Raw genomic sequence first — 16,887 nt, 5'->3', positions numbered from 1 at the left:
CGAGCTCTCAATGGCACAAAGACAGCTTTCTTCCCCGCTGCCATGATATTCCTGAATAATCAATGAACCAAAGACATTGCCTTACTTTTCATGCATTTTTAAAATTTTTATAGTAATGATGTAAGATGGCTATAATATGAATTGTTTGCTCTATGATGCTGTCACAAAACACCGAATATCATGACTTGTGGATGACAATAAATTCTGACTGATTAACTTTTACTTCCTAAGGATGGTGAATGACCTGCTGAGTTTCTCCAGAACTTTTGTGCCTTGCAACGTCACCAGTTGTTGGTGCCTTCACAATTAAGCTTACAATATTGAAGGTAGATTCATAGAGCCACACAGAATGGAAACAGGCTCTTCAGACCATCAAGCATTTACACTCATCCCATCTTATTCTCCTCATGGTCCCTTCAACATTCCTCCCCCATTACGTAGAATTAAATGTACAATTTACTTTGAAAATATTGTGAATTGCAATATAAGAGCCAACAGTGAAGGTTTCTTGCGATTGTTTTGCCTACTAGTCGATGATGAGGTTCAGGGAGATGATTGTTCCACAATACCAGCCATATTTTCAACTTTATTTTGAGCTATTAAAAGAAACATTAATTCAAGATTCACAGGGCATCATACGGGGCTGAGGTATATTTATTACTACAGCTAATTCTAATTTTAAAATGTTCACTTTGTTTGCCTTCATTTTACTTGCACTCTCTCTTTCTCCCTCCCAATTAAAAAAAAAATTGCATCGTTCTCTGTAACAGCAATTCACAGAGACAAAAGGCAAAGGAGGAAAAACCCAATACCCAACCCCAACCAACCAATTTTCCCCTGCAGCCGCTGCAATCGTGTCTGCCTGTCCCGCATCGGACTTGTCAGCCACAAACGAGCCTGCAGCTGACGTGGACTTTTACCCCCTCCATAAATCTTCGTCCGCGAAGCCAAGCCAAAGAAGAGAGGGAGATACAACTTGGAAACAGGATCTCCAACCCACCCTTTATTTCTGTAATTGTCCTGCAAACTTCCACTTGTGGCTCCTTTCCATTATGTGTTGGCCTGTAATATAAATCTAGAAGATACCACAAAAGTAAAATAATCATTTTACAAATTTAAACCCCTAGTATCTGGAATTCAATCAACCGTTAGCATCAAACAACTGACAAAAAAAAATCAAGGAAAATAAATAAAAGGTAAAAAATACATACGTTTAAAATTGCAAAAATAAATGTTCTGAAGTAATACATAAACCTTTGGTGGAGTACCTTGGCCGTGCTTTGCTCTAAACAGCTGTATGAATAAAGTTGTGTGAAATAGAAATGGTGTCACCCAGAATGAAAGGCTGGTTGATGCTGTACACTGTTAGGGGTGATTTTCTTAAAGTGTCTCCTATCCCTGCTAGTCAGAGTCACCCTGGTCATGTAGCGTTTGTGCTACATGAGCGTGAAGAAGAATGACACACACCAAAAGAAGCCTTGGAAAAGGAGACTGGTTTATTGCTCTGGCCATTGTGCTTATATGGGCCCCAGGTGCTGACGTTATGGCCCTGTGTCATTGGAGTGCTGGCCCGCTATTGGCTGGCATTCCTACCAGAAGTCCCCATCTTCCTGCTGTGTGGAGGTCACCTGGGACAACGGCCGGTGTCACCCCCAGATCTGTGCAGTGCCGCATTCATTGGCCATTTTGCAGGCTGGTCTGTGTCTCCACGCATGGGCCACTACAGTCAGAGGTTTTAATCTGTAAATTTGGGGGCTTGGGTTTAATTATCTATAATGTTATTGTTCTTCTTTCAGACGGCTCTGTGGAGAGGGAACAACCTGCAGATGCAACGACAGTTAAATATTTTCAAAAAGTGTAACTGAAAATGAAGTAAAATGCTTTAAAGTTTATATATTAATGCAACTAAAATTTATGCAGTGTGAGCACAGTATAGTATTTTTGTCTTTTAAACTGTATATTTTTTAATCCAGGTATATTAGAATTGTAAGAGTAAGTCTCAAGCAACCTGAAAATACACTTATCCGACATCTACCAATCCCCATACCTGGTGGATACGAGGGGTTTTACTGTACAAAGGAAAATTTTCGTTGTTTGAAACAATTATATCATTAAGGGCCACTGCATATATTCATTTTAGATTTATTTTTGTTTTGACTTAAAGATTCTCGTTCACAGTTATTTGAATCACATGATAACTGTGGTATGGCCAGTGGCAAGCTCTCAATTGTGATGCTTTAAATCAATGAAAATCTTTTTTTTCTGTTCCAGAGAAACATTCTGAGCTCTGAACTCTTGTGTCCTGTTGGGCACCAAGAGATTTCTTTAGGCAGTCCATGTACCTCTTTTTTGGTGCACCTCTGACACGATAGCCAGTGGAGAGCTCGCCATATAACACGATCTTGGGGAGGCGATGGTCCTCCATTCTGGAGACGTGACCTACCCAGCGCAGTTGGATCTTCAACAGCGTGGATTCGATGCTGTCGGCCTCTGCCATCTCGAGTATTTCGATGTTACGGATGAAGTCGCTCCAATTAATGTTGAGGATGGAGCGGAGACAATGCTGGTGGAAGCATTCTAGGAGCCATAGGTGATGCCGGTAGAGGACCCATGATTCGGAGCCGAACAGGAGTGTGGGTATGACAACGCTCTGTATACGCTTATCTTTGTGCGGTTTTTCAGTTGGTTGTTTTTCCAGACTCTTTTGTGTAGTCTTCCAAAGGCGCTGTTTGCCTTGGCGAGTCTGTTGTCTATCTTGTTGTCGATCCTTGCATCTGATGAAATGGTGCAGCCGAGATATGTAAACTGGTTGACCGTTTTGAGTTTTGTGTGCCTGATGGAGATGTGGGGGGGCTGGTAGTCAAGGTGGGGATCTGGCTGATGGAGGACCTCAGTTTTCTTCAGGCTGACTTCCAGGCCAAACATTTTGGCAGTTTCCGCAAAACAGGACGTCAAGCGCTGAAGAGCTGGCTCTGAATGGGCAACTAAAGCGGCATCATCTGCAAAGAGTAGTTCATGGACAAGTTGCTCTTGTGTCTTGGTGTGAGCTTTCAGGCGCCTCAGATTGAAGAAACTGCCATCCGTGCGGTACCGGATGTAAACAGCGTCTTCATTGTTGAGGTCTTTCATGCCACATTGTCCACCACCAGTGGGCTGATATCACCTCAAACCGTGCATCTTGGTGCCTCACAGTTCGGCGGGTAGCAACCTCCTTTGAAGAAGACCGCAGAGCCCACCTCACTGACAAAAGTCAAAGGAGGAAAACCCCAACACCCAACCCCAACCAACCAATTTTCCCCTGCAACCGCTGCAACTGTGTCTGCCTGTCCCACATCGGACTTGTCAGCCACAAACGAGAGTGCAGCTGACGTGGACATTTACCCCTCCATAAGTCTTCATCCGCGAAGCCAAGCCAAAGAAGAAGAAGATGTAATTACACCACTTGGTCACCAGTGGTCACCCCGGTTACCTTGTATATAAAGCAGTCCAGAGCTACAGTCTAGCCTTCTGGGTTCGTCTTGTAGAGAGGCAAGACCTCTTAGTGTACATATTAGTTTAATAAAGCTGTCTTATACTCGCACTGCTGGTGTGGTTATTTCAGTACAGTTACCTAAAGTGGTTACTTCATAAGAAGAAACTGTGACCTGAATCACAACCAAAAGAAGCAGTCATTAGGTTTTACAGAAAGTGTTTGGCTTTGACAGGCTTTGTCATTTCATTTGGAAGGCATATTCCAATTACATAGTCTGTATTATGAATATGATTAGACTTTTATTTTTGTTTTGTTTCTTTTCCTTATAATAAATGCTTTTATCTTCAAGGAAAATTAAATTCTAGTCACACTGACTGTTGGAAGACCAATATGCTCTGCATATGCTGCTTTCTGCCCATCAGTCTGGCCACAACTGTGGAAATGAAGTCTATTTGGAATGATTTAAATTCACATTAACAAATGATCTCATTTTAATAATTCTATCTTATCTTGGAATTTTTTTCCAGCATGTAGCAGCAGTTTTTTTTAAAAAAACTGCTGGTTTTAAAATAAATCATCTTTTGTCATATTTTTCAACAGGAAGTAATGCTCATAATTCATAGTATGATGTCTGAAAGTGCTTTGCAGCAAGAAACAAAGAGTCTAGTTCAGGGATTCCCAACCTTTTTGTTCCTCTGTACCCCTTGGGCATTTTTATAGGTTTCCGTGTACCCCTACAAATTAAGGATTAAAAAAAAATGACTGTACAATCTGACTGCAGATTACAATACCATGTATTCTCTCAGACCCAATGTACCCACTGAAAAGTGCAAATGTACCACTGGGGGTACATGTACCCCAGGTTGGGAAGCCCTGGCCTAGTGGATAAGAGGAATAGTAAAGGAAGGAAAGGGTAGAGATATTTAATGGAAAATTAAAAGCACAGACAATTAAGGTTATAAGGAAGGATTGTGAATCATTGGGAGTTGGAAATAGCATGGGAATTGAATAATGAATTCACACTTATGGATGTTGCAGGTTCTGAAATGTTGAGACAGGGAAGACATGAATACTTCCAGAAAGATTAAATATTAACATTCTGAAGTCAAAGCTTTTGGCGACAGATGCAAGAGGAGGGTGTAGCTTGAGGCTGGTCATGTTGGCCCAAGACCCCATTTCCTGACTTAGGAGGTATGATAGTACAGATTCTATCACCAATGTGTATATGTACAGATTGTAGTGTAGGATGACTGTGATTGGCTGAGAGCATAGCCACGCCTACTGGCAGGTCTTAAAGGATTGCTCCCAGCCAGACCAGGTCATTCTGGACTGGTCGACCTACGTGTGAATCGCTCCAGTCTTCTAGTTAATAAAAGCCTTGGTTTTGATCGACAAGCCTTTGATTCTTTCGACGCGCTCTACAGGTGGCACTAGTAGTCTGGTGAGGTTTGGGATGTGGAGAGGGTGATGGTCAGGATTAGAGATTTAAATATACTAATAGAAGCTAAAATATATAACCTGCCAATGATATAAAGTGGACAATTGACTGACATTTTGGGTAAATGGATCTATTGTGATAGAACAATTCCAAATACTTAAATTTATGGAGAAAAACAAAATGCAGGAAATGCAGTGGATTATCAACACCTGAATGAAAAGTATCTTTGGAGTTTGGAAAATGACATTTTAGTACTTTGTAGATTCTCAGTCCTCATGGTCAAACTGTCATTTGGATACAAAAGGTTGCAAAAATTAAATTGAAATAATAGATTGGTGTTCAGTCTTGAATTTCTTTGGGTACAGAAACTTCAAGGGTGATGTAATTGCAATGCTGATGGTAATTAAAAGATTCAAAGAGGACCAATTTCCTTTTACGGGGAGCTGTCGGCAGGGGAATGAGAAGGGTAATTTCAAGCTTGGAACTAAACCATTTAGATATGATGTTAATAAGTATTTCATACAAGGGCCCTGGAAATATGAATTCACTTCACCAAAATCCTATGCAGGTCATGTTAGTTGAAAAGTTCAATTCTGAGATTGATAGATTTTTGTCTGGGAAGGGATATAAATGATTATAGAATTAGTGTGGGTCAGATGGATTTAACAATGAATTTATTGTCATATACACAAGTACTGGCTGATGCAGCCAAAATGGCATTTTGTAAAAACAAAGTACGACAATAGTGTTCATTACATTACCATATGGAAAGAGATAATACATATAAATGAGATATAGATAGATAATAAATATTCATAATTAAAGTAGTACAACAGTATGTAGCAATTCAGTAGTGCAGGTAAGTCTTTTTGTACACCTGGAGTAGTTTATGGTCAGACACCCGATAGCTATTGGAAAAAAAAGTTTTGAACCTAATATGGAAAAATGTCACAACTGTGGCTGACAAGGGAAGTCAAAGCCAATATAAAAGCAAAAGAGATGGCATAAAGGAAGTAAAAATTTGTAACAAGATAGAGGATTGGGAAGTTTTCAAAATTTTTGCTGAAGGTAACTAAAAAACTCATAGGGAGAGGAATTATGAAGAATAAAAGTAGACTACCCAATAATTAAAAAAAACACAACAAGCTACTTCAAGTATATAAAGAGAAAAAGAGAGCTGATAGAAGATAGAGGTTACTAGAAAATGATGAGGGAGAAATAATATTGAGAGGCAATGATATGGCAGAGGAACTCAATTTGTATTTTGCATCAGTCTTCACTGTAGAAGACATTAGCAGTGTGCCAGATGTCAAAGGGTATCAGAGAAGGGAAGTGAGTGCAGTTATTATTTCAAGGATGAAAGTGCTCAGAATGTTGAATAGTCTAAGAGTGGGTAAGTCTCCCCAGACCAAATGGATTGCACCCTCAGGTTCTGAAATAATTAGCTGTGGAGATTGTGCAGGTATTGGTAATGATCTATCAGGAATCAATACATTTTAGCATGATCCTGGCAGACTGGAAAATCACAAATGTCACCCCACAATTCAAGAAGGGAGGGAGGTAGCAGAAAGGAGATTAGCGATTGCTCAGCCTGATAATCAGAGGTTGAGAAGTTGTTGGAGTCAATTGTCAAGGATAAGTTTATGGAGTATTTGGAGTCATATGACAAGATGGGCCAAAGCCAGCATGGTTTCCTGAAGGGAAAATATATATTGAGGAAATCTGGGACTATCTTATGCTCGAGCATGAACACTATCACTGTAAGAGCCACATCACATTTGAAAGTGGTGCATGCGTGGTGAGTGACATTGTATCAATACGCCACCCAGTAGCCTGATGTGAGTAAAGAAATGTGCTGTAAACTTACAAGCCTTTCTCGTGTTTATTAAGATGGTGCAACCCGGACACAACAATAAACCTATCGGAATTCTTTGAAAGAGTGACAAGCCTGCTAGATAACCTGCTCAATAACCTGTGTATTTGGATTTTCTGAACGCATTGGACAAGGTAAGATCCCATGGTGTAACAGGAAACATACTATGATGGATATAGCATAATTGGCTGATGGGGAGGAAGCAGAGCATCAGAATACAGGAATCATATTCTGGTTGGCTGCCAGTTGTAAGTGATATTTCACAGGGGTCAATGCTGAGACTGCTTCTTTTTATTATGTATATTAATGATTTGGATTATGGAATGAATGGAATTGTGACCAAGTTTGCAGATAAAATGAAGGTAGGTGGGGGAGCAGGTAGAGTTGAGGGAAACGGGAGGCTGCATAAAGACTTAAATTAGAAGACTGGGCAAAGGATTGGCAAATGAAATACAATATCATAAAGCGTACGGGCATGCACTTTGGTAGAAAAAATAAATGGTGATAAAACTGAAAATATCCAAATGCAAAGGGACCTAGGAGTCCTCATGCAGGATAGCCTGAATGTAAACTTGCAGATGAATTGGTGGTGAAGAAGGCAAATCCAGTGCTGACATTCGTTTCAAGACAAATAAAATACACTGTAAGAGCAGGGATGTGATTTTGAGGCTCTATAAGGCACTGGAAGTATTGTGAACATTTTTGGGCTTCTCATATAAGAAAAGATGAGCTGGTGTGGGACAGGGATCAGAGGAAGTTAACAAGGATGATTCCAGGAATGAAGTAGAGTTGGTTCACCTGCTTCATAGTTGTCTTGAAGCATTAGCTCTGAAAGAGGTCCACTGATATGTCCTGGAAACACCCCTGATCTAATTGTGCAGTCAGAATGTTCATGTTGCCAAATCTTTTCCTACAATCCTATGGTCCTTTTGGAGATACTAGCATTTCTGCAGATGTGTCCCACACCTTTGATTTATTTTCAGTCGACACTCTATTGTGTCATCCCAATTCTCTCAAAACATGGATTACATTTTCATTTATGCAATCATGTGTTTCTCTGCCAGCAAAGCAACTCTTGAATTGGATTTGATCTGTGGATTGGCATTGTTTAATTTTGTATTAACAACATGAAATACAGTGAAAAATGAATTGATAGAACCAATCTTTGGTCAATTTGAAAGGAAGATGAATCAGAGTCCAGCTGCATCTATGCAATGTCTTGAACCCTTGCTTTTTCAGAAGGCAATTACTCACAATCTGGCATCTGATAAGGAAGGCATTCCATGGGGAGATAGATTATTGCCGAAATAAAGGAACTTGAATGATGGGCAGCTCATGAGTCTAATCTTCCAGATGATATATTGCAATCTGTATTGCCTGCTACATACATTTGTCAACTGTCCTGAAATGAACTGGAAGTTAACAAGATTCATTGAGCATTTCCATCCACTAATCATCTGGATGGTTGCACATGGCAATTCCAAGTTTTGTCTATGGTGAATGTTGTTTCATTTATCACTGCAACGACAATGAGGACCTCTTCCCATTTTTCCCCTCATAACAGTGTAAAACACAATGATTGGGGTTAGTTGGTATTGACCACCAATGTGTGACAGTTCAAGCTATTTAAACTTGGAAGATATATAGTGGGTTGACATTGCAAATTCCTTGACAAATTCCTCTGTTTATTTGTCTAAAATTGGACCAGATAACTATTGCAAACGTCCCTGAAAATATTTCACCAGAAACAAGGCCTGCATAAAATCAATAAAGAATTTTAATTGGTTAACATCTTTTAAGAGTGAGATTTTAGAGACATGATTGTTCCTCCACTGAATCCCACATGGGTTCTAGCTAGGCCTGCCTTTCTGTTGGCTTGGTGGAGCAATCCATGCCGTAAGACTACACAGGCAATACTCCTCAACTCTTCCTCCACAGCACTGATAATTATTTTGGTGCTGCCTCATGCACCCCTAATGAGCTTATGAGCTTTATTTTCATTGCTGCTAATTTTCACCCCAACATCAAATTCACTTGGGCCATATCCAGTATCTCTCCCATTTCTTGATTGCTCTGTCTCCATCTCAGGCGACAAACTTTCTACAGACATTTTTACAAGCCTACCAACTCCCACAACTACCTTGACTACACTTCTTCACATCCAGCTAACTGTAAAGATTCTGTTCCTTTCTCTCATTTCCTCCATCTCTGTTGCTTCTGTTCCCAAGATGAGGTCTTCTTGTCCAGATCATCCAAAATAACTTCCTTCTTCAAAATCATGGCTTCTCCTCCACCACCATCAACTCAGCCCTTACTTGCATCTCCAACATTTCTTGCACATCTGCTCCCTCTGTGACTCCCTAATCAGTTCATCCATTCCCACTAATCACCTCCTGAGTATCTTCCCCTGTGACTGTAGAAAGTACCCCGCACCTCCTCCCTCACCACTATTGGGACTCAAACAGTCTTTCTAAGTGAAGCAACATTTTACTTGTGAATCTGCAGGAGTCATCTACTGCATCTGGCCTTCCATTATGGCCTTTTCTACATCAGATGGACGAGATGTAGACTGGGAGATTGCTCACTAAGCACCTTCTCTCCTTCTGCATCAGTGATAGGGATCTTCCAGTAGCCAACCATTTCAATTCTGCATCCCACTCCCATGCCAACATGTCTGTTCATGACCTCATGCACTGCCAAACAAAGGCTAACTGTAAATTGGAGGAGAAATGCTTAGTATTCCATCTGAGCACTTTCCAAATGGATCATATTAATATCGAGTTCTCCAGTTTTGCTAGACCACTCCCTGCTCTCCCTGTTTTCCCTACCCTCAGTCTCCTTTTCTCTAGCTCCCCACCCCTTCCTTACCTATTCCCAGAGTCAACCCTCTGTTTCCTTGTGCCCTCCCTCCCTTATTACCTTTGCTTGTGGGACTGTGCTCTTCCTCCTGCCCCTCCACCACAACCATTTTATTCAGGCACCTGCCTACATGTTTCTCATACATTGATGAAGCCTGAACTTTGGTTATGTATCTTTATCTTTGCTAGGAAAGTATACTGTTTGATCTGCTGAATTTCTCCAGCATTTTTTTTTACTTCAATCACTGCACCTGTAGACTTTTGCATTTTACTCAATCAATTATTACTCTATTTTCACTTTGAATGTTCTACAATCATTGATTCAGACCAATCTGTTTGAAGGCCTTGACAATCAACCTCAATTGCTTCCATTTTCAGTTTTCTGATCATAGATATCATGGAATTCCTGCACTTACATTACTCACCTTGACCCCACTGTCATCTCTCTGAACCCCTGTAAGATAGTTAGTTTATTTATTTGAGCTTTATTCACGACTGAGATAAATTTCCTCCAATTAGTTAGCAGGTAAAGACCAAAGCCAATATGTTTGTCATCTACCACAAGCTTCATAGCGTCACCTCCTCCACCCAAGCCCTCTTGCCCTCTTCCCCACTTTCATCCTTGCCTTTGTCCCTGGTTGTATCAAACTTTTTAAAAATTGTTTTCACCCATTTCAGCTGATCATTCAGGTTTTAATTTCAGAATGATTCGATCAGAAATTGTGTCTGTATTGATTGGCCATTTGAGGATGAAACCTTCACTTGGGTTTCTGTAACTTCAAAATTCTGTTTATCGTTAATGCAATGTATGAGCTAGGTTCTCATGTTCCACCTTCTATGGACTTGACCTCACCCGAAACATTAATGTATGAATTCTTTTTCTCACATCCAGCCCTTCCCTCTATGTTGAAATAGATTGGTGTATTAATTTATCAATACCCTAGACTCATCATTATCATCTGCTCAATCTTGATTCAGTGATAGCATGCTTTCATCTAACTTACAGGGTTGTTGTGCAGATCTCATTCTGGAGACTAGAACACATCGTCCAAGTTAACAAAATTGTGGAGAATTGAGGGTGTTCTGGACTGCTGGAGGAGCAGTCTTCAGATTGGACAATATTAAAATCCAGTTTGAAATCGTCCAGGGAAATAATTTGGTACAGAGAAGGGGGTTTTTGGCAGTCGGTCTCCTTTAATGAACACCCACAAAAAAAATCTGGTCACCTACCGGGAACAAACATTACCTAAGTTGATGGAAGGAGAAGAAAAGAAAAGAATGGACTCAGTAGAATTTCTGGTGTATTTTTTGTTGAATGACAACATTGTCTAACTGAATTAATGCAACCTAGATTGTATACCTAAAATGGATGAGAGGGGGGGGGGGGTGGGGGGTGGCTTGGGAGGAGGGAGGGGGGAGGGAGAAAAAGTCACTTTAAATGTGTGGAAAAGAAAAAGTGTATATCATGGCTATTGTTATTTATGGTGTGAAAAATAAAAAATTTAAAAAAAAAACAAAAAAAAAACTTGTGTTTGAATCCTGCTCAATGCAAATTGGTTTCTGTTTCCCACAACTACTACAACTACAAAGATACTTACTTTGCTGTTAAGTTCTCAGGGTACTCTGAGATCCTGAAAATTGTGAGAGAAGAAAATAAAATAAAATGGGATTTATTAGATCCTCCACATACTCTGTAGTTCCTGCAATCTATGATTTTCAAGAAACTTGAATGTTTCTCTTGTAGCGGCTGCTACTGCTGGAGAGGTTGTGCTCAAAAGGAAGAGACACACATTATGGGAGTGAATTCAACTCTGCTTGATTGTGCTGGCAATTCTGCTTATAAAGGGCTCAGAAGCCCATCTCTGACATTAGGCATTACGATCCGCTTCCTGGGATTGGTTGTTTAGAGCTATCCGGGGAGCGACCAATCATTGAGCTCCTCTCATCCCTGAATGTGGCAGCTTCCCTAGCTCCACCCGATGGGCTGGCCAGCAGCAGTCCATCGGAGTGGGGCACTAGAGTTGGGCGCCGACTTCAAAGGGTGTAGCCCGTCTCGGCCAGCCGTGTAGGCCGTGTGCTCCCGGGGTCGGGTTGCTGCTTCGGACATGGCACATTCGGTGGCCTGCATACACCCCCACACCAAGAATCAGCATTAGGCAAGGCCTTGTGCTTGGGAGGCCTGATCCTTCGGCATGGGGGTGGGTCATGGATTGGGTGGTCAGAGACAAGGAATGCTGGGTCTAGGGTGAAAGTCTCATTTCTCCCCCAATATCCGAAAGACATGTTGACCTACTGTGTCATATAACTTTGTATGAGCCTTCATAAGGTCTTTGTGTGCCCCACATCTGACAAATACAAATTTACAAGTCTCAAGTTCTTTAGGTATGAATGTCGTCGGTGAGCCATACTGCTTTGGCTGTGTCGGGGCGAGTGTGCCAGGTTATCCAGCAAGTGGGACAAGGCGGCCGCAGGGAAATCATCCACAGTGTCCTTGGTGGCAAAGGAATACCTTGGAATCAAGAATGGGGCACCGTACTCCATTTCTAGGTCCTCTTTAGGAGCAGTCTGGATCCCCAGGAGTAGCCACGGGAGCTCATCCACCCAGTTAGGGCCATTGAGTCTGGCCATGAGATCTGCTTTAAGGTGTTGATGGAATCACTCCACCAAACCATTGGCCTGAGGAGGTGTAAGCTATGGTATGGTGGAGCTGAGAATCGAGGGCATTAGCGAGATTAGACCAGATGCTAATAGGAGCCCCTGTCAGAGGTTATATGCTCTGGAAGCCTGAATCGAGCCACACAGTTGTGCAGGAGAGCCCTGGCACACATTTCCATAGATGTCTCTGGCAAAGGGATGGCTTCCGGCCATCCTGTCTACTAGGATCAGTAGGTAGCATGTGGCTCTGGATATTGGTAGGGGACCCACCAGATCTATGTGGACGTGGCTGAAATGGCAACATGGCGGTTGAAATGATTTTAGGGGCGGCTTTAGTGAGGGTATGGATTTTCGAGGTCTGGCATTGTGTACAATTCCTGGCCCACTGGCTGACCTCTTTGTAGAGGCCAAATCGACTAGCAACCATTTTGACGATCATTTTGATGGTGGGGTGTGCCAGGTTGTGTATGGCCTCAAAAATGTGCCTCCTCCAGGCATCGGGAATGATGGGATGAGGCTTACCCGTAAATGTGTCACACAGGATGGTCTGCTCCCCAGGGCCAACCTGTACGTCCTCCAACTGGAGGCCAGTAATCGCAGTGCAATATGCGTCAATGTCCTTGTCCGCTGCCTGTGCTTCAGCCAGAGCCTTATAGTCAATGCTAGATGTTGAGGTGTGTACTGCCTGTAATGTGGGACGTGACAGGAGATCAGCCACCACAATGGATTTTCCCATAATATGCTGAATGTCAGTAGAAAATTCTGAAATATATGAAATGTGCCTTTGTTGCCTGGCTGACCACGGGTTGGAAGCCTTAGTGAAGACAAAGGTGAGGGGCTTGTGGTCTGTAAAAAATTGGAACTTCCTGCCCTCAAGGAAGTATCTAAAATGTCTGATTGCCAGGTACAATGCCAGGAGTTCTCTATCAAAAGCACTATATTTCAGTTCAGGCACCCGCAAATGTCTACTAAAAAAATGCAAGGGGTTGCCAGTGTCCACTCACCACTGTTCCAAGACTCCCCCTACTACTGTGTCAGAACCGACGGGTGTATCAGGAGGGTGGTGTTAGCCAGGGTATATTTTATTTCCTGGAATGCATCGGATGCCTCTTGGTTCCACAAAATAACCTTCTTCGTACCTGCCATGAGGGAGAATAAAGATTTCATGGTGCGAGCTGGCCCTGGTAGGAATCTGCGATAAAAATTCACCATGCCAGTGAACTCTTGTAGTCCCCTTAGGCTTGGGGAATGCTCGAATGGCCTCTACCTTGTCAGGTAATGGTTTAGCCCCGTGGCAGTCGATCCTGTGACCTAAAAAGTCAATTTAATCTTTGCTGATCTGGCATTTTTCTGGATTAATTGTCAGGCCAAACTTACTTAACCTGTGGCACAACTGTCTGTTGTGTTCGGCATGGTCATAGCTTGCAATCAGGATGTCATCGAGGTAGATGAACACAAACTTCAAATCCATGCCCACTGCATCCATAAGCCGAAGGGCATGCTGAGGAAGTCAAATAGCCCAAATGGTGGAATAATGGCAGTCTTTGCGATATCCTTAGGATGGACGGAGATCTGATGATAGCCACAGATTAAGTCAATTTTGGAAAATATCTGTGCCCCCTGTAGTTTAGCAGAAAAGTCCTGATTATAGGGGACGGGGTACCTATCCAACGTGGTGGCTTCATTTAGCCGGCGGTAGTCCCCGTGTGGTCTCCAACCCCCTGATGCCTTAGGGACCATGTGGAGGGGGAGGCCCAGGCCCTATTGAAGTGGCGAGCAATGCCAGGTTCCTCCATTTAAAAAAAAAATCCTTCTTGGCAAGGTTGAATTTATCTGGCGAGAGGCGGTATGTTCTGGTGTGAAGTGGGGGGCCTTTAGTGAGGATGTGATGCCTTATCCTATGTTCAGGCTCAGTGGAGTTGAAGTGCAACACCACAATGGAGGGGGCCATGACTAGAATCCTGGCAAACTCATTGCTTGGACTTGCCACCGAGTGTAGGTGGGAAGTGGTCAGTTTGGTGCCTTCTAGTGCAAGGGTCTGAAAGGCCTTTGCATGTACTAGCCGGCAGCCTTTGACATCAACTAGTAAGGAATTAGCCCTCAGGAAGTCTGCCCCCAGGAGAGGCTGGTGGATGTCTGCTAAAACAAACCCCCAAGTGAAGCTGTGGTTACCAAAACAGAGGGGGATAGTATAGGTGCCATATGTCTGCATTGAAGAGTTATTAGCAGCCCGTAACCCACTCCCTGCCTTCCGGTGGCATGCATTGGAAGCGAAGGGGGGGGGAGGAGGATGCTGATCTAGGCCCTGGTGTCAACCAGGAAGCGTTGGCCTGACACTGTATCCCGGACATGAAGAAGGCTGTTGTGTAGCCGAGCCGCCGCAGCCACTATCGACAGCTGGTGTTGGCGTTTTCTGGGATCCCACAGAGTGATTGGTATCGGTGGGCCTCAGCACCCCATCACTGATGGTAGAAACAATACAGCTCACCGGGGTTTGCAGGCTTGGAGGCAGACTTGGTGGTCTGACCGTTGAGCGGCCTCTTGGTAGGCCGATGTTGATGAGAAGAAGTCACATGGTCTAATGAAATGCTGGCATTCCTTTTTGCTGCCCAGAGCAGGTCGCCTCTGGCGGTTACCTTTGTGGGGTCCGCGAAATTCTCTTCAGCTATGAGTAGCCTGATGCCTCGGGTAACCTTTCCTGGAAAATTTGCTCCAGCACAAGGGATATGGCCATCATTCAAGGTGAGCGTGTTGCTCATGAGGGTGGATGGGCCCCTGTTCCCCAAATCATCCATGTGTAGCTGACGGGCAGCGTGTTCACGCCGTGAAAGTCCGAATACTTGGGTTAGTAGCTCCTTGATGGCCTGATACTTCCCTTGTTCCAAAGGTTTCTGCAGGAAATCGGTAATGTGTGCTGCTGTTCCTGCTCGAGGACGCTGACCACATAGTAGAAGCGGGTGTCATCGGTGGTGATCTTCCATATGGCGAACTGCTCTTCAGCTTGCTGCGACCACACCCATGGCTGTGATGTCCAGAAGCTGGGCAGCTTCAATGTGACCACCTTGATTCCAGGCTGGTCACTTATTCTCAGGTCTACGATGTCGGTGGGACCAGTCATGGGTCACCACTGTAGTGGCTGCTACTGCTGGAGAGGTTGTGCTCAAAGAAGAGACACACACAATGGGAGTGAATTCAACTCTGGTTCATTGTGCTGGCAATTCTGCTTATAAAGATCTCAGAAGCCCATCTCTGACATCATCATGCCACCTGACTGGTGGCATTATTTAAGGAAGTGGCCATTCAGATAGCAGATTCTTTAAGAATTATTTTCTAGAACTCGATAGACTCAGGATCACTACCCATGGATTAGAGGGTAGCTAATGTTACCCCACTATTTAAAAAGGGGGGTAGAGAAAAAGCAGGAAATTATAGGCCGGTAAGCCTTACATCAGTAGTGGGAAAATGATGGAATCCATTATTAAGGATGTAATAGCGGAGCATATGACTAGCAGAGAAGGGATCGGACGGAGTCAACATGGATTTACAAAAGGTAAATCGTGCTTGACAAATCTATTGGAATTCTTTGAGATGGTGACAGGTAAAATAGATGGGGGAGAGCCAGTGGATGTGGTGTACCTGGACTTCCAAAAGGCCTTCGATAAGGTCCTGCATAAACGACTGGCTTCCAAAATCAAGGCTCATGGGATTGGGGGAAAAGTATTGATGTGGATTGAGAACTGGCTGCCAGGTGGAAGACAGAGAGTTGGGATAAATGGCTCATTTTCTGAGTGGTAGGCGGTGACCAGTGGGGTGCCACAGGGATCTGTACTGGGACCCCAGCTGTTCACAATTTACATTAATGATCTGGATGAGGGGATTAGATGTAATATTTCCAAATTTGCAGATGAGAGTAAGCTAGGAGGAGTTGTGTGCACGGAAGAGGGGGTCAGGAAGCTCCAGTGTGATTTGGATAAATTGAGGGACTGGGCACATACATGGAAAATGCACTGCAATGTGGATAAATGTGAGGTTATCTACTTTAGTAATACAAACCGGAGGGCAGATTACTATTTGAATGGCAATAGATTAAGAGATGGGGAAGTGCAGAGAGATCTAGGGGTACTTGTACATCAGTCTCTGAAGGCGAGCATGCAGGTACAGCAGACGGTTAAAAAGGCAAATGGTATGTTGGCCTTCATATCAAGAGGGTTTGAGTATAGGAACAAGGATACCTTACTGCAGCTGTACAGGGCCTTGGTGAGACCCCACCTGGAGTATTGTGTGCAGTTTTGGTCACCTTATCTAAGGAAGGATGTTCTTGCAATGGAGGGAGTGCAGAGGCGATTCACCAGGCTGATACCTGGAATGGCAGGAATGACTTATGAGGAAAGATTACGCAAATTGGGATTGTACTCGCTGGAGTTTAGAAGATTGAGAGGGGATCTCATAGAGACATAAAATTCTGGCAGGACTGGACAGAATGGATGCAGATGGGATGTTTCCAATGATGGGAAAATCCAGAACCCGGGGCCATGGTTTGAGGATAATAGGCAAACCATTTAGGACCGAGATGAGGAGGAATTTCTTTACT

At 43.2% G+C, this 16,887-nt stretch overlaps 1 long non-coding RNA gene across 1 annotated transcript in view; it reads left to right on the top strand.

The window, feature by feature from the left end:
• Window positions 1–11,006, top strand: part of LOC138763200 (uncharacterized) — a 166,547-nt gene extending 155,541 nt beyond the window's left edge. The window contains exons 5-6 of the long non-coding RNA XR_011357386.1: window positions 6,801–6,917; window positions 10,648–11,006. This is a non-coding gene — a long non-coding RNA (uncharacterized lncRNA). The remainder of the gene's footprint in view (window positions 1–6,800; window positions 6,918–10,647) is intronic.
• The last annotated feature ends 5,881 nt before the right edge of the window (window positions 11,007–16,887 follow it).

Source organism: Narcine bancroftii, chromosome 5, assembly GCF_036971445.1.
Source record: "Narcine bancroftii isolate sNarBan1 chromosome 5, sNarBan1.hap1, whole genome shotgun sequence".
NCBI lineage: Eukaryota > Metazoa > Chordata > Chondrichthyes > Torpediniformes > Narcinidae > Narcine > Narcine bancroftii.
The sequence above is the reverse complement of the archived record's forward strand: the minus strand, read 5'-3'. Positions and strand labels throughout refer to the sequence as shown.